The sequence below is a fragment of the Entelurus aequoreus genome, linkage group LG16 (assembly GCF_033978785.1).
Source record: "Entelurus aequoreus isolate RoL-2023_Sb linkage group LG16, RoL_Eaeq_v1.1, whole genome shotgun sequence".
NCBI lineage: Eukaryota > Metazoa > Chordata > Actinopteri > Syngnathiformes > Syngnathidae > Entelurus > Entelurus aequoreus.
Window position 1 is genome coordinate 24,227,553 of NC_084746.1, and position 18,685 is coordinate 24,246,237.

The 18,685-nt window shown below is 40.6% G+C and overlaps 1 pseudogene; it reads left to right on the forward strand.

Annotated features, from left to right (window-relative positions):
- The window catches only part of LOC133630733 (polypeptide N-acetylgalactosaminyltransferase 18-like), a 184,771-nt pseudogene that overhangs the window by 87,126 nt on the left and 78,960 nt on the right, over positions 1-18,685 (forward strand).

Here is an 18,685-nt window from a genome sequence, read left to right on the forward strand (position 1 = left end):
CAATTTTTCCTGGTCCCCTTTATTTAGAAAATGATCGAAAATTACAGAAAAGTATTGAAATACATTTTGGTGTCGGTACCAAAATATTGGTATCGGGACAACATTACTGGCTATATGTGGATATTTTGATGCATTCGGTGAAGGAGGAATGAATGTTGGCGCGTAAGCCCGTTGTTCAGACGATGAAGTCTCATCATTTATTGATGAACAACACAACAATAAGATGCATTGAACAAAATACAGCTGCAAATCTCATGTTTTTCTCTCCAGTGGAACTAAAAGAACACCTGCAGAGCTTTGTGGACGAGATGAATGCTCAACGAGGTCCAGAGTTCATCAAAATTGTCCATCATGAAAAACAAGAGGGACTGATTAGGTCCAGAGTCAGCGGGTGGAGGATCGCTTCAGCCCCCGTGGTTGCTCTGTTTGATGCAAATGTGGAGTTTAACACTGGATGGTGAGTTTACATACACTTTTACACATTCTTACATTCACTTCATGTTCACTTTACACGTTTACTCTTTACTTATTGTTCACAAGTTTACATACACCTTACAAATCTACTATACATACTGTACACTTCAAAAAGGTTCATACTTTTCCCAAGTTTACATACTGTACACTTCACAGCTTTACATACACCTCACAAGTGTATGTGCACTTCACACATTTACATAAACTTTATGTGTTAGCAAAGACTTTACAGGTTTACATACTGTACACTTTACAGGTTTACATACACTTGACAAACTTACAAACAACTCACGAGTTAGTAAACAGTTTACAAGTTTACATACAACTAGATGAAGCAATTTCTGTAGAAATTGTGTGTGAACTGAAATGCTGATGGAATGTAAAACAAATGTAAGAATAGTTTGCATGACGAAACGGTTTGAACGTCTGAAGAGCTGACACTGACCTAAAATGCTATTTAAATGTATGAAAAATATAGAAATAGTTTTATTATTGAAATTGTTTAAGTGTTGAAATGGTTTGAATGTTGAAATGGTTTGAATGTTGAAGAGCTGACGCTGAACTGAAATTTTAGTGGAATGTAGAAATGGTTTGAAAGTTGAAATAGATTAAAGGCCTACTGAAATGAATTTTTTTTATTTAAACGGGAATAGCAGATCCATTCTATGTGTCATACTTGATCATTTCGCGATATTGCCATATTTTTGCTGAAATGATTTAGTAGAGAAAATCGACGATAAAGTTCGCAACTTTTGCTCGCTGATAAAAAAAAGCCTTGCCTGTACCGGAAGTAGCGTGACGTCACAGGAGATAATATTCCTCACAATTTTCCTTTGTTTACAATGGAGCGAGAGAGATTCGGAGCGACAAAGCGACGACTACCACATTAATTTGAGCGAGGATGAAAGATTCGTAGATGAGGAACGTTACAGTGAAGGACTAGAGAGGCAGTGATGGACGTATCTTTTTTCGCTCTGACCGTAACTTAGGTACAAGCTGGCTCATTGGATTCCACACTCTCTCCTTTTTCTATTGTGGATCACGGATTTGTATTTTAAACCACCTCGGATACTATATCCTCTTGAAAATGAGAGTCGAGCACGCGAAATGGACATTTAAAGTGACTTTTATCTCCACGACAATACATCGGTGACACACTTAGCTACTGAGCTAACGTGATAGCATCGTTCTCAAATGAAGATAGAAACAAAAGAAATAAACCCCTGACTGGAAGGATAGACAGAAGATCAACAATACTATTAAACCATGTACATGTAACTACACGGTTAAAAATTCTCAGCCTGGTAAGGCTTAACAATGCTGTTGCTAACGACGCTAAGGCTAATTTAGCAACTTCGCAACTGGACCTCACAGAACTATGATAAAAATATTAGCGCTCCACCTATGCCAGCCAGCCCTCATCTTCCCATCAACAGCCGTGCTCACCTGCGTTCCAGCGATCGACGGCGCGACGAAGGACTTCATCCGTGGGTTTGGCGGCAAGCATCGGCTAGGCGTAGTAAGTAGTCCTTGTTGTGTTGCTGTAAGTATTGTACTTAGCCGCTAATACACCGATCGATCCCACCTACAACGTTCTTCTTTGCAGCCTCCATTGTTCATTAAACAAATTGCAAAAGATTCACCAACACAGATGTCCAGAATACTGTGGAATTTTGTCGAAGAAAACAAGAGGTTTTTATATCGGGTCAGATGGGGTCCAACCACTTCCGTGGATTTTGTGACGTCACGCGCATAAATCATATCCAAAGGAGTTTTTCAACCGGAAGTGTGGCGGGAATTTTAAAATTGCACTTTATAAGTTAACCCGGCCGTATTGGCATGTGTTGCAATGTTAAGATTTCATCATTGATATATAAACTATCAGACTGCGTGGTCGGTAGTAGTGGGTTTCAGTAGGCCTTTAAAGGTTAAACATGGTTTAAGAGGTGAAGAGTAGAAACTGTACTAAAATGTATTATGTATCTTGAAACGCTAACTGTTGGTATAGTTAGAAGAGTTAGCATGCCGCAAGAGGTTAGAAATAAGGTAATATAATCGGTGTGGCGAAGTTGGTAGAGTGGCTGTGCCAGCAATCGGAAGGTTGCTGGTTACTGGGGTTCAATCCCCACCTTCTACCATCCTAGTCACGTCCGTTGTGTCCTTGGGCAAGACACTTCACCCTTGCTCCTGATGGCTGCTGGTTAGCGCCTTGGATGGATTGAAGATGGCGGCGCATGGTATGCTGCGGCTATGCTAACGCTCTTGGGAGTGTAGAGCGATTTGGCAAAAAACACCCGTCATTTCTGTCAATTTCATGGCTGGCTCAAAGCGTGAACACTCTGTGATCACATACGACCGACAGACAATTCTGGATGTGGATGGATCGGGTCATTATAGACTGAAAGATGCATGTACGGTGGACCTCCTCGCTAGCATGGGAATACTTCGTGGGCTACATCGAGCGGCCTTTGTAGCAGCGGAGTCAAGTGCTAGCGGTGACCGCCAAAGGAGACGACATAAGCGGTGCGAGCGGAAGCAGAAGCGGGGTTGCCGAGCGGGGCTAACAACAAAGAGAAAAGCTAACCAAAGAAGCGTGGAGTCTCCGGGTAGGAAGCCATTTAAACTACAACTAGCCGGCGTCAGGCTGGATAATCCCTGCACACATAGCAATTCTCTTAGAATAAAACACAACTCACATAATGTTTTTTCTTTTGTGACCGTGTCAGAGGCAGACATACATTGTACTGAGGTAGCTAACTATGATGCGTTCAGTTTATCGCAACATCAAGCAAACAATCTGAATATCCCCGTCGTATCAATTCCTAGAAATGGTCGAAACTATTTAAAGTGCAATACGCATAATAAACGCAACATTATTAATATTGCTACTTCGGATAATTTCAACAAACAATCCTCAAAACAGCCCACTACCTATAATATGGGCTTTTTAAACATAAGATCATTATCTTCCAAAACGTTATTAGTTAATGAAGTCATTAGAGACAACAAACTTGACGTCGTTGGTCTCGCCGAGACCTGGCTCAAACCAGACGATTTTTTGCGCTAAATGAGGCATCTCCTCCTAACTATACCAATACACATGTTGCCCGACCTCTTAAAAGGGGAGGGGGTGTCGCACTAATATACAATGAAAACTATAATCTTACACCTAACCTAAATAATAAATATAACTCGTTTGAGGTGCTCACTTTGAGGTTTGTCACACCGCTGCCTCTCCACCTGGCTGTTATCTACCGCCCCCCTGGGCCCTATTCGGACTTCATCAGTGAATTCTCAGAGTTTTTTTGCTGATCTAGTGACACACGCCGACAATATAATCATAATGGGGGACTTTAATATCCATATGAATACCCCATCGGACCCTCCATGCGTGGCGCTCCAGACTATAATTGATAGCTGTGGTCTTACACAAATAATAAATGAACCCACGCATCGCAACGGTAATACGATAGATCTAGTGCTTGTCAGGGGTGTCACCACCTCTAAAGTTACGATACTCCCGTACACTAAAGTAATGTCCGATCATTACCTTATAAAATTCGAAGTTCTGACTCATTGTCAACAAACTAATAATAATAATAATAACTACTATAGCAGCCGCAACATTAATGCTGCCACAACGACGACTCTTACTGACCTACTGCCTTCGGTAATGGCACCATTCCCAAATTATGTGGGCTCTATTGATAACCTCACTAACAACTTTAATGATGCCCTGCGCGACACCATTGATATTGTAGCACCGCTAAAGCTATAAAGGGCCCCTAAAAGGCGTACCCCATGGTTTACAGAAGAAACTAAAGCCCAAAAATTATCATGTAGAAAGCTGGAACGCAAATGGCGTGCGACTAAACTTGAGGTTTTCCATCAAGCATGGTGTGATAGTTTAATAACTTATAAACGCATGCTTACCTCAGCTAAAGCTAAATATTACTCAAATCTCATCCACTTCAACAAAAATGATCCTAAATTTCTGTTTAGTACAGTAGCATCGCTAACCCAACAAGGGACTCCTCCCAGTAGCTCCACCCACTCAGCAGATGACTTTATGAATTTCTTTAATAAGAAAATTGAAGTCATTAGAAAAGAGATTAAAGACAATGCATCTCAGCTACAACTGGGTTCTATTAACACAGATACGACTGTATATACGACGGATACCGCCCTCCAAAATAGTTTCTCTCTCTTTGATGAAATAACATTGGAGGAATTGTCAAAATGTGTAAATGGGACAAAACAAACAACATGTTTACTTGACCCAATTCCTGGGAAACTTATCAAGGAGCTTTTTGTATTACTAGGTCCATCAGTGTTAAATATTATAAACTTATCACTTTCCTCTGGCACTGTTCCCCTAGCATTCAAAAAAGCGGTTATTCATCCTGTACTCAAAAGACCTAACCTCGATCCTGATCTCCTGGTAAACTACCGGCCGGTGTCCCACCTTCCGTTTATCTCGAAAATCCTCGAAAAAATTGTAGCACAGCAGCTAAATGAACACTTAGCGTCTAACAATCTCTGTGAACCTTTCCAGTCCGGTTTCAGGGCAAATCACTCTACGGAGACAGCCCTCGCAAAAATGACTAATGATCTATTGCTAACGATGGATTCTGATGCTTCATCTATGTTGCTGCTTCTTGATCTCAGCGCCGCTTTCGATACTGTTGATCATAATATTTTATTAGAGCGTATCAAAACGCGTATTGGGATGACAGACTTAGCCTTGTCTTGGTTTAACTCTTATCTTACTGACAGGATACAGTGTGTCTCCCATAACAATGTGACCTCGGACTATGTTAAGGTAACGTGCAGAGTTCCCCAGGGTTCGGTTCTTGGCCCTGCACTCTTTAGTATTTACATGCTGCCGCTAGGTGACATCATACGCAAATACGGTGATAGCTTTCACTGTTATGCTGATGACACCCAACTCTACATGCCCCTAAAGCTGACCAACACGCCGGATTGTAGTCAGCTGGAGGCGTGTCTTAATGAAATTAAACAATGGATGTCCGCTAACTTTTTGCAACTCAACGCTAAGAAAACGGAAATGCTGATTATCGGTACTGCTCAACACCGACATCTATTTAATAATACCACCTTAACATTTGACAACCAAACAATTAAACAAGGCGACTCTGTAAAGAATCTGGGTATTATCTTCGACCCAACTCTCTCGTTTGAGTCACACATTAAGAGTGTTACTAAAACGGCCTTCTTTCATCTCCGTAATATCGCTAAAATTTGTCCCATTTTGTCCACAAGCGATGCTGAGATCATTATCCATGCGTTCGTTACATCTCGTCTCGATTACTGTAACGTTTTATTTTCGGGCCTCCCTATGTCTAGCATTAAAAGATTACAGATGGTACAAAATGCGGCTGCTAGACTTTTGACAAAAACAAGAAAGTTTGATCATATTACGCCTATACTGGCTCACTTGCACTGGCTTCCTGTGCACCTAAGATGCGACTTTAAGGTTTTACTACTTACGTATAAAATACTACACGGTCAAGCTCCTGCCTATCTTGACGATTGTATTGTACCATATGTCCCGGCAAGAAATCTGCGTTCAAAGAACTCCGGCTTATTAGTGATTCCCAGAGCCCAAAAAAAGTCTGCGGGCTATAGAGCGTTTTCTATTCGGGCTCCAATACTATGGAATGCCCTCCCGGTAAAAGTTAGAGATGCTACCTCAGTAGAAGCATTTAAGTCTCATCTTAAAACTCATTTGTATACTCTAGCCTTTAAATAGACTCCCTTTTTAGACCAGTTGATCTGCCGTTTCTTTTCTTTTCTTTTCTACTCTGCTCCCAACCCGGGGTGGACCGCTAGCCTGTCCATCAGATGGGGACATCTCTACGCTGCTGACCCGTCTCCACTCGGGATGGTTCCTGCTGGCCCCACTATGGACTGGACTTTCGCTGATGTGTTGGACTTTCACAATATTATGTCGGACCCACTCGACATCCATTGCTTTCGGTCTCCCCTAGAGGGGGGGGGGGGGGGTTACCCACATATGCGGTCCTCTCCAAGGTTTCTCATAGTCATTCACATTGACGTCCCACTGGGGTGAGTTTTCCTTGCCCGTATGTGGGCTCTGTACCGAGGATGTCGTTGTGGCTTGTACAGCTCTTTGAGACACTTGTGATTTAGGGCTATATAAATAAACATTGATTGATTGATTGATGGCAGCTCCCGCCATCAGTGTGTGAATGTGTGTGTGAATGGGTGAATGTGGAAATACTGTCAAAGCGCTTTGAGTACCTTGAAGGTAGAAAAGCGCTATACAAGTGTAACCCATTTATCATTTATCATTTATATATTTGTGCTCTAAATATATTCTGTTAGCCAAAATGCTGGCATAAAATGTAGCATGCTAAAAGGAGAACAGCTAGCATTCTTTTATTGTGGCACCTGTTAGGATTTGATCAAGGAGGTGACCCCAGGATGCAGAGACGGGAGGCGAGGTTGAATTACAAAATGTTTAAACAATTTAATGAGTCCAAAAGTGTAACAAAAAGCGATGGGGCCAAAGTGCACACCATGAATAATCAAACGAAAGCAGGTCTCAGTGGTCGGCAGAGGCAAAAGGCCAGGGCGCACTGAGCACAACAAAAGGTCCAACACAAAATCCTCTTTACCTCAGGGAGGCTAGGAAGCAAACATAAAGAGGTTAGGAATTTCAGGAATAGGGAGAGACAACATACCAGGCAGGACGAAGTGAATCAGGCGCATGCACGTGGGAGGTGCAGGAGACAATAACCGACAAGAACCAGCTGACAGTGACCAGCTTAAATACTCCTTGGTTGAAATGGTTGCAGGTGTGCCTCGCTGGGGACTAATGAACTGAAGAAAAACAGACACCATAAAAAGAGAAGGCAGGGAAAATAATAAAACACAACAGCACCAAGTAGCGAAATCCATGATTATTAGGTTAAAAGGTATAAAATGTGCTAAAAATGCTAGCATGCTAACATTTTATGCTAACGATGGCCGTCAAATAGGTAGTAGGAATCGGTTGAGAAATGTTTGAATAGTGGAGGTTTGAAAAATGTTACATTCATTTTAATGGGAAGTTCTTGGTAAATATACAATTTCAGGAAAAGTGGGAATTGTTTGAAGGTAATAAAACACATGAATGTCCGGAATAAGCTGAATAGGTTGGTGTTGGAATTATTTGAATCAGTTGGGAAATGTGTTAGTAGTGACAATTTATATTTGAGAATTAGGGTTGCAGAATTCCAGAAATTCCAGGACAACCAGAATTTGGCTTAGAATTTGGAGAAGTGTTAGTTTCAATGTCCAGGATGGGTGGAATGTAGTCCGCTTGTCCCTTTCGGGGTCGCAAGAGGTGCTGGAGCCTATCTCAGCTGCAATCGGGTGGAAGGCGGTGTTCACCCTGGACAAGTCGCCACCTCATCAGAGGGCCAACACGGACAGATAGAATTTCCCCCAGGGATCAATAAAGTACTTTCTATTCTATTCTATTCTAGACAACATTCACACTCACATTCACACACTAGGGCCAATTTAGTGTTGCCAATCAATCAACCTATCCCCAGGTGCATCCCATTCAGTTCAATTGAAATTTCGGGAAAACTTGGAATTTAAAAATATATATATGTATAGCTTGAATGTCCCGAATGAGCTAAATTAGTTGCCTCTGGAATTGTTTGAATTGGTCGAGAAATGTTGAAGTAGTAACCATTTTGAATTGAGACATGGTATTACAGAATTCTTGGAATTTCGGCAAAACAATACATTTTTACGGTTTAAAAAACAACATACTTTTTTGTCCTGACTAAGAGAAATGTGAAAAAGGTGGAAGGAGTAGTCGAAAGAAAAAAGGGTGGAAATAGGGCTTGGAAAACCAGGATTTTTGAGAATTTTTTGGAACTTGGAAAAATAATAATTTGAATTTAAGTAATGAGTGGAATTGTTTGAATTGTTCAAAAAATCTGGGCTTTTTGAAAAATGGCCCATTCATTTTGAAAGGGGAAAAAATTCCCCGAATTCTCAGAAATCCGGTAATATTTTTAGAGTTTTTGATGGCGAGTACACAAAACATTTTAAAATTGTAATGGCTGAATTCAAATGAAAAATGTGTAAGGAGGAGCCCATTAAAAAACGCTACAGAAGAATAAGATTAAGCAGGAATAATAATAAATACCATAATTTTGGACAATAATGAGCACTTATAGTCAGTGGATTTCAGCACAACGAGGTTGTTAGGAAATATTTATGTTGTTTAAAAACTATATATTGATTATTGTGCACTAATTCCTTGTTATTCTTAACAGGGGGACAATGAATCTCGTTACAAAGCAAGTAGTAAGATTTTAAAGCAATTATTCCTATAGTTATGCTACAGTTTATGGAGGATTTATTATATGATTGCTTTGTTTTGAATACAATGTAATATGGCAGTCAACAATCAGCTTTGCTCACTTGATGATGATGTACTGTAGTTGGATGTCTCCTCAGAAAGACATTGTTGATGATTTTTTGTTTTATTATTATGTTGTAAATGGTTGTACTCTCATATGTACTTGCAAATAATATTTGCAATATAATTTAGGATAGCTAGTAGTTTTCCCCTATTTTGTTTTATTTGCAATTAAGGCAGAAATTGAATCAAAACCGGTAGTTTCAGCACATTGTTTATTAAAGGCCTACTGAAACCCACTACTACCGAGCATGCAGTCTGAAAGTTTATATATCAATGATGAAATCTTAACATTGCAACACATGCCAATACGGCCGGGTTAACTTATAAAGTGCAATTTTAAATTTCCCGTGAAACTTCCGGTTGAAAACGTCTATGTATGATGACGTTTGCGCGTGACGTCGATGGTTGAAGCGGAAGTATTCGGACACATTGTATCACAATACAAAAAGCTCTGTTTTCATCGCAAAATTCCACAGTATTCTGGACATCTGTGTTGGTGAATCTTTTGCAATTTGTTTAATGAACAATGAAGACTGCAAAGAAGAAAGTTTTAGGTGGGATCGGTGTATTAGCGGATGGCTGCAGCAACACAACCAGGAGGACTTTGAGTTGGATAGCAGACGCGCTATCCGACGCTAGCCGCCGACCGCATCGATGATCGGGTGAAGTCCTTCGTCGCGCCGTCGATCGCTGGAACGCAGGTGAGCACGGGTGTTGATGAGCAGATGAGGGCTGGCGTAGGTGCAGCGCTAATGTTTTTATCATAGCTCCGACGAGGTCCCGTAGCTAAGTTTGCTTCAATGGCGTCGTTAGCAACAGCATTGCTAGGCTTCGACAGGCGGCACAGCATTAACCGTGTGGTTACAGGTCCAGTGTTTGGTTCGGTGTCTCCTGATAGTAGTATTGTTGATCTTCTGTCTATCCTTCCAGTCAGGGGCTTATTTCTTTTGTTTCTATCTGCATTCAAGCACAATGCTATCACGTTTGCTCCGTAGCTAAAGTGCTTCACCGATGTATTGTCATGGAGATAAAAGTCACTGTGAATGTCCATTTCGCGTTCTCGACTCTCATTTTCAAGAGGATATAGTATCCGAGGTGGTTTAAAATACAAATCCGTGATCCACAATAGAAAAAGGAGAAAGTGTGGAATCCAATGAGCCCTTTTACCTAAGTTACGGTCAGAGCGAAAAAAGATACGTCCTGCACTGCACTCTAGTCCTTCACTCTCACGTTCCTCATCCACAAATCTTTCATCCTCGCTCAAATTAATGGGGTAATCGTCGCTTTCTCTGTCCGAATCGCTCTCGCTGCTGGTGTAAACAATGGGGAAATGTGAGGAGCCTTTCAACCTGCGACGTCACGCTACTTTGGGTACAGGCAAGGCTTTTTTCATCAGCGACCAAAAGTTGCGAACTTTATCGTCGATGTTCTCTACTAAATCCTTTCAGCAAAAATATGGCAATATCGCGAAACGATCAAGTATGACACATAGAATGGATCTGCTATCCCCGTTTAAATAAAAACATTTCATTTCAGTAGGCCTTTAATGTATACCAATCAAAACAATATTTGACAATACAATAGAATACAATACAGTAAGACATGCAATAAGACGTGAATTAACCTATTAAAGTCTAAAAATAGAAAGAAAAATATGTCAGGCTTTACTTCCACATGCTGAAAAAAGCTTGGGCATGAAGTTGTCTGCACAGCCAGGATATGAGGCTCTCTCTCGGGGGAACAAGAGGAGGAATCGCACGGAGCTCGCTCAACATTACAATAGCCGAAGTCTCGTAGTTTAACACACGTGTACGTTACTCATGTCACGCCAAGCTTTACATGTCTGATGTTAAATGTTTTAAATGGATACATACAGCTATACTTACATTTTAAAGTCGCTTTTTTCTCTGCACGTAGAAATGTAACAAAGTATTGTTCCATACAAAGTTTGGCCAAATATCATGGCTATATCAAGACAAACACAATCAATTTCTGGACCGTTTAAACTGCATCCTGAAAGTATGTCAAGGTTAACACAAAGATATAATATACTTAATTTAGACGTCCTGGGTCCTCCTGTCTTCCTCTAAGTTCTTCTTCTAGGCGCCCGCCCCCTATGTCACATCGCTGCCATTAATTTGAAACCGTAAAAGAAGAAGCATAGCTGAAAAAAAGAAACACAACCGTAAACAAGAGAACTAATGTGAAAAAAAGCGTTGAAAATACAAACCTGTGAAACACACAAACACAATAAGTGTACACAAATATTAATATTGGCAACAAAAAGATATCATGGTACAATAAAATATCCTACAAAAATATTTTTTGTCTTCAATGTTTGAATTTATTTGTTGCCAAAACTTGTTTTGTTGCCAATACAACTTTTTCTACAAAATAATTTTGTTTCTATATCGGATTTTACCGGCAGTGTTTTGGCCCCATACTAAACTATTTAATTGTTTGTACATGAGGAAAAAAAAAACTTAAAGTCGCACCTTAAGTGTACCATGTCGGCGGCATGTTCAACTGGAGCAGCTTTATTCATAATTGCATTTGGTGTTTAAGACTTTGCGCAGACGTCCAATAAACAAATGGCCCCTTGCAAGGAGTGTGGCATTAAAATAACTTATGTTGGCTCAACAACTTCATCAAAACTAGGGATGGGCGATACCACACTTTTAGGATTCGATACGATACCGATACTTTTTCTTGCATTTTCATCGATACCGATACCGATACCAATAATTTCTTATTGGCAATTTTTTGTCAGTCAAAAATATTATTACTATTGTTATTATTTAAGACAAATCACAAGACAAATACAGACCATTTATACCACATTTATTATGGTCAATATATAATAAAAGTAAAATTAAAATAAATAACATAAATATGAAAAATAAATTAAATATTATATATAATAATAACTATATATTATATATAATAATAATTAAATATTAGGGCTTTCCAATTAACAGTCAAATCCGTTTTGCAAGAAGCTGCAGTTATTTTTTAAAGTTTGTGATATAATTAGCAATTAATGAAATATGAAATAGGCTAATGTTTTCGAAATGTAAGGAATCATGTTACAGATTAAAACCAAAATCACATTCAATCATATATAAAACTGTAATGCAAAGATGAAGAATCTCCAAATTGTATCTCTTTCTTATCTTGTTTTAAATACTCAAGCAATTTTCAACTAACAGTAAATTCCCTTGTGTGGAAATTATTTGAATTTAGGATAATCATTTAAACAAAAATATTCAGTAAATATTACTAAAAAAAACAAAAAACAATGCCTGTTTTAAGTCAACAATTGGACAACACTGGATATGCCTGGCTGCATTGCTGTCGGCTGGCTGTGTGTGTGTTTCACGTTGACGACGCTCATTCGCTGTCTCCTGTCACGTGACTGGGCCAGCTCTATACTCTGCCAGGTACAGGGGTGTCCCAGCACATAGTAAGTTAAGTAAGTCATCAAAAACATCTGTAAGTGATGTTTGCACCCCCCACACGCCGTTTTTTGGTTTATATCGATACTTTTTTCAAAAAAGTGATGCCAAATGAGTAGCGTGTGAGTATCGATATATCGATACCACAGGATCGATACGCAGATCCCTAATCAAAACGCACAAAGAGAGGTTAGTGAGTCCCAGCATATAGATAATGTTCAACAATTTGTTGTCAGATGTTTTGGTGGAGATGTGCTGGTCACCTTTTGGCAGACTGTGGAGGGAGGTGTGGCCAGCGCTGCCTGCAGGAGCAAAGGTCACTGCCTCTGTCTATGGTGTTGAGGGCAGAGCACCATCAGATAGGGGCGGGGCAAGTGCAGACGGCGAGACACAGCTGACAGGTGATTAGATTTCCCAGGTGGGATGAGTTAATCTAATCATCTGCTGTCTTTAACAGTAAGCGGCCGGGAACAGAAGGAGAGAGAGGTTACGGAGGTGACAGAAAAGTCACATCCTGCTGGAGAAACTTTGAGAAATACTATGTACTCTAAAACCTTGCTAAAAACTGCATGCGTGGCTCCTGTGCCGTGTCTAACAGTGGAACTGCTAGGAAGCAACTTCTACACATACTTTGCAGTTGTTTTATTTTGTTATTTTCCTCAATTTCCTATTTTCAGTTGTTAAAGGACAAGAGTGCATACACAAATAAGTTTGTCAATGTATCCTGTGGTATTTATTTCAAAATACAATGATCAAGTTTATTTAAAGCGTTTGTGATGCGTCTTCACATTGCAAATTGAAATAGCCTTCCTAAGTGCATTGTTCTTATCAATTTTGATAATGTAGTAGATCACAGGTACAAGCGGCCGGAATTAGTTTCCTGTGCCGGGTGGAGGGTCTCTCCCTTAGAGATAGGGTGAGAAGCTCTGTCATCCGGGAGGAACTCAGAGCAAAGCCGCTGCTCCTCCACATTGAGAGGAGCCAGATGAGGTGGTTCGGGCAGCTGCTCAGGATGCCACCCAAACGCCTCCCTAGGGAGGTGTTTAGGGCACGTCCGACCGGCAGGAGGCCACGGGGAAGACCCAGGACACATTGGGAAGACTATGTCTCCCGGATGGCCTGAGAACGCCTCGGGATCCCCCGGGGGGAGCTGGACGAAATGGCTGGGGAAAGTCTGGGCTTTCCTGCTTAGGCTGCTGCCCCCGCGACCCAACCTCGGATAAGCGGAAGAAAATGGATGGATGGATGGATGGATGGATAGTATGTAATAAAATATTATACACTACAGTAGTAGAATATTTTTGCAAAGGTACATATATATATATATATACCCTATGCCAGGGGTGGGCAATTAATTTTTACCGGGGGCCGCATGAGCAACCCGAGCACTGCTGGAGGGCCACATCGACAATATTTCAGTTAAATTTTGCTCAATATTATTTTTGATATACCGTAAAATAAATAATAATAATAATAATAATAATTCCATTCAACCTAACTTAACTTTATACAATAGCAGATTGCTTTTGATGGTTTTATTTAAACTCTTAATCCTTAAATATTTATATTAGGCTATGTGAAATTGAAATAAGAAAACAAAAAACAATCATTGAATCACTGCAATTTATTAAACTTGTTCACACTTTAACTTTGTTCCACAAACAAGGAAAAACAACAAATAACTTAACAAGTTTATAGAAATACTGCAATACAACAAACAATAACTTGTTATGTTTTCCACCTCATTTTACCTCTTCAGTGCGAATAATCCAGTCTGTTCTGGGCTTGAACAAGGGCATTGAAATCTGGCTGAAGGTCTGAGGTGGCTATGCGAAGGACAGCTGAGAGGTGCTCATCAGTGATAGAGGATCTGTGTTTGGATTTGTTGAACTTCATCACAGAAAGTGTCTGTTCCCGTACGTAGGTGGATCCAAAGAGGACCAGAATCATCTGAGCATGCCTCCTCAGGTGTGGAAAGTTCTCCTCTTTGAGGGAGGAGTAAAAGTCCAGCAATGAGACTGACCTGAAGTGCTCGGCCAGAAGTAGGTCAGACTGCAGGTCAATGAGCTCCATCTGAACATCGCTTGGTGCATTGTCCACACTGCAGTTGAAGGGAGAAAAAACCACGTGCATTTCACTCTCAATAGTTTTGAAATCTTGAAATCGCCTCGAAAACTCTCCATGCAGTGCTTCTAACTTCCCTGAGTATTTGTGGAGGTGATCGGCTGATCTTGTGGCTTCTTTTAGTGTTGGCAAGTGGGTCAGAATGTTGTCCTTCACTTGGCTTGAGAGAAGCTGCAACTTTCTCATGAAAGCCGTCACTGCACTGTGCATATCATGCACAAAAAGGCCCTTGCGCTGCAGTGTGACATTCAGTTCGTTCATGAGTGCAGTCACATCCACGGCAAATCCGAGGTCTGCCACCCAGTCTTCATCTGAAAGTTCTGGGATGTCATGTCCTTTCTTCCCACAGAAATTCTGAATCAGGGGCCGTATTTATCAAGCTTCTTAGAATTACTCCTAAGAAGTCTGCTAAGAGTTGACTTATGAGTAAAGAAATTCTTCGCTGAAAGCTGCACTTAAAAGTTAGTTATCAAGCGTCTTACTCACACTTTCAGCGAAGTGTAGGACTGAATCTTAAGTGTCACACTCAGAGCTGAATTACGACATTACTATGTGCCGTAAACGGAATTTTAGGTGACGTCATTTCTGTGTCCATAGAAATGACCAATCACGGAAGGGAATCCCTTGTCTAAGAATAAAGAAATATCTTACAAATATTTAAGTGGACAATGGGAGTGTATATTTTGACAATAAACTACAAATTAATACAAAACAAACAAACAATATTGGCAATGAATCAAAAATAAATGTTTCCTTTTCTTTCCAATTCATCAGCGTTACACTGTTGCATTTTCCCAGTGGCGAGATATCGAAGCATTGTGATGATTTAGTTCTGCTGTGAAAGCTCTGCTGCGTGATGTTGCTGATGAGATGACGCCCCTTATTAAATCTGTGACAAAAATAATACCCGCTCTGTCTAAACGATACCGTTTGATCAGCTGCTCGTCATCAAACAAAGCCAGGACATCCTTCCGCTCCCTGAACGTTTGCGCACGTCTCTCTCGCCTCAGTGTCATCCCCCGCTGGCAACCCCTAACCACTTAGGACACCTCTGAAGGTCTCTTAAATATCGTGGAGAGTAGGAGTGATTCTTAGACTTAAGAAAGTTGATAAATAGCTTTTATTCTCAAGTTTGACAGTAGGACTAAATTTCTCAAATTCTCAGGACTTAAGTGTAAAATGGCACTCTAAGACGCTTGATAAATACGGCCCCTGGTCTCTAAGGTCCCAGACACTTTTCAGAACTTTTCCCAGGCTGAGCCACTTGACGTTGCTGTGGTAGCTTATGTCACCATGTTCACTCTCATTTTCCTCCAAAAGTGCAACAAATTGTCTATGATTTAATGCTCTCGCTCTGATAAAGTTAACTGTTTTACTTACAGCATCAACAACATGGTTAATTGTTAACACTGTCTTACACAACACTTCCTGGTGTATTATACAATGTAAAAATGTCAATTTCTGCACAGGGTTAATTTCAGTCACTTTATCCTGCATCCTCTTTAAAAGTCCAACATTTTTCCCCGTCAGATTTGGACAACCATTTGTTGTCACACCTGCCAGCTTGTCCCATTTCAGTCCTAACATGTCCAAACACGCATTTACCTCTGTGAACAAGTCATTACCTGTGGTTCTCCCTTTAATTGACTGCATGGCTGCCAGCTCCTCCGTGATTTGAAAGTCCTTAGTTATCCCACGTAAGAAGATGAGCAGTTGGGCGGTGTCACGTACATCACAGCTCTCATCCAAAGTCAGCGAAAAATAATCAAAGTCGGCCGTTCTGTTCTTCAGCTGAAGCTCCAAATTTCCAGCGATGGCCTCAACGCGCCTCGTTACAGTGCGTCGGGATAGTGACACATTCTCAAATGCGCCCCTCTTCTCAGGGCATATGAGCGCAGCAGAGTCCAATAAACAGTCCTTAATAAACTCCCCGTCAGAAAACGCCTTACTTTTTCTGGCGATTTTGTGAGAAATTATAAAACTTGTCCTGACAGCTGCATCTCTGTGGGTGTGAAATTGGGTAAAAAGTCCTTGTTGGGTTTGCCGTTTTGCCATCAGCGCATCAGCCTCCCTTGCGCGCTCTCCATCGGCCAGATTCCGGTATTTTTCCCCGTGCTTCGTTGTGTAGTGGCGACTCAAATTATATTCCTTCAACACAGCAACATGTGTTCCACAAATTAAGCACACGGCTTTACCTTTCATTTCTGTAAAAAAATACTTGGCAGTCCATGTCTTGTTGAAAACCCGGCATTCCTCATCAACTTTTCTTTTTTTAGCGTGAACTGACATTTTGGGGGATGACCGTGCATCTCGTGTCGCCGTGCACCTGCACTCACAGGTTACACACGGACATACGTCCATAAATGACACTTTTCAAAATAAAAGAAGCACAGTTGTATTGCACGCACGACATTGATGTTTTTTAAACTTTATTTTGTAATTTGTGATTGCAGCTGTTCACAATCGCGCATGAGCATACGTCCACACGGAAGTAATACAAATAACGCTTTTCAAAACAAAAGCAGCACCATTGTATTGCACACTCGACATAGATACTTTTTTAAATTTATTTTGTAATTTATGATTGGCCTCATGCGGGCCGGATGCGGCCCACGGGCCGCAGAATGCCCAGGTCTGCCCTATGCAGTTTCAAACTCCAACTGTTTTAAGATGATGACTGGATGTCTGTCTCTCCTGACTTGTCATAGCAAGGAATTTTCTTGTTGTGGGAATATATTGAAATTGTTAAGGCTATTGCTCAGAGGACTGTAAGAATGTTGACACTCTGTGTCTCTTAAACAAAAAACTAATATGAATATAATAATTACACATCCTATAGCATTTCACTGTGGTGTACTCTGCATGTGACGAATAAAATCCTTGAACCCTTGAACTTTGAACCTATAGTTTTAATCAAGTACACAACCTTCTCTTATTAATCAATGGCTCTGCTATTGCGCCTCCTGATGGCCTTGTTGTGCCAGGCCATCTGAACTATTATTCCTTGGACTCGCCCCCACGTTAGGGAAGACTCTTTCGGCCTTGAGCGTGTTTGTCTTGGCCAGACAAACTTTTTTCATGGACTATAAGTAGCACAAACAATTATTGATAGGGGCTCTACCCCCTCGGCATTAGCTAGTTGGTTGTGATGGAGACCAAATGCTGTAGTTTTTACCTGTGACCTGTTTTAAATAAATGTTGTTGAAGAAGGACCTGGCCTCTGACTGTTTAATCAAAGAACGCGGGAAGATATATATGTTTAAGACAAAAAAAGTACAGCAATGCAATATAATCTCAGATAGCATCTGATGAGAAAACGTTCAATTCAGCCATCTGAGACTCGAGACTTGACTTGGACTTGCCTCTCAAAGACTTGAGACCTGACTTAGACATGTGCATTAAAATTTGAGACTTGACATTGACTTGGAAAAACGACTTGTGAACCTCACTGGTATGTTTGGAAGAATCTATGTAAGGTTTTCAACCCTAGGAAAACAGTAACAATGGCCATTTTATTGAGTTAATGCATGATGCCGATAACACTTGTACGCATTTCAGCACGCCTGTGTACCGAACTAAATGCCGTACTTAAAAATGTTACTATATTTAGCATTTACACTCATAATATGTGGAGGGGACTGACTACTCGCTAAATATTGCGACAAGGTCACTAAGTTAGCAACACTGATCCCTCCTGCTATGTCTTTTTATTCTCAGGCAGACCACAAATCAGTGTGTGGAAAACACAGATTTTTTTACATGATGGCTTACTGTTTTCATTTTAAAATCTGGCCAGAAATTGTACTGCAATTACGGTCAAAATTCTGTAGTCCCCTCCCCCTCCCCCTCTCCCTGACTGAGGTTGAATCCAGCTCGATGGATTGGGCTATTCCAAAGAACTTCAAACTTCCACTACCTCTTACTATGGGTTGAGGTGCTGGGACCATAATAGCTGAATCAACAAGCGTTTTGTCAAAAAAATCTCTAACCAACACATTTTACACAAGAAATTAGGCTATTTTCAGTAAGATGTACGTCATGCCTGTGTACAATATCACAACAAATCGCAATCATATGGTTATTGTTAATACTATCAGAAAACAAAGACTAAAACGAACTACAACCAACTCTAACAATGGTTATACTGGTGAAAATAAGTAGA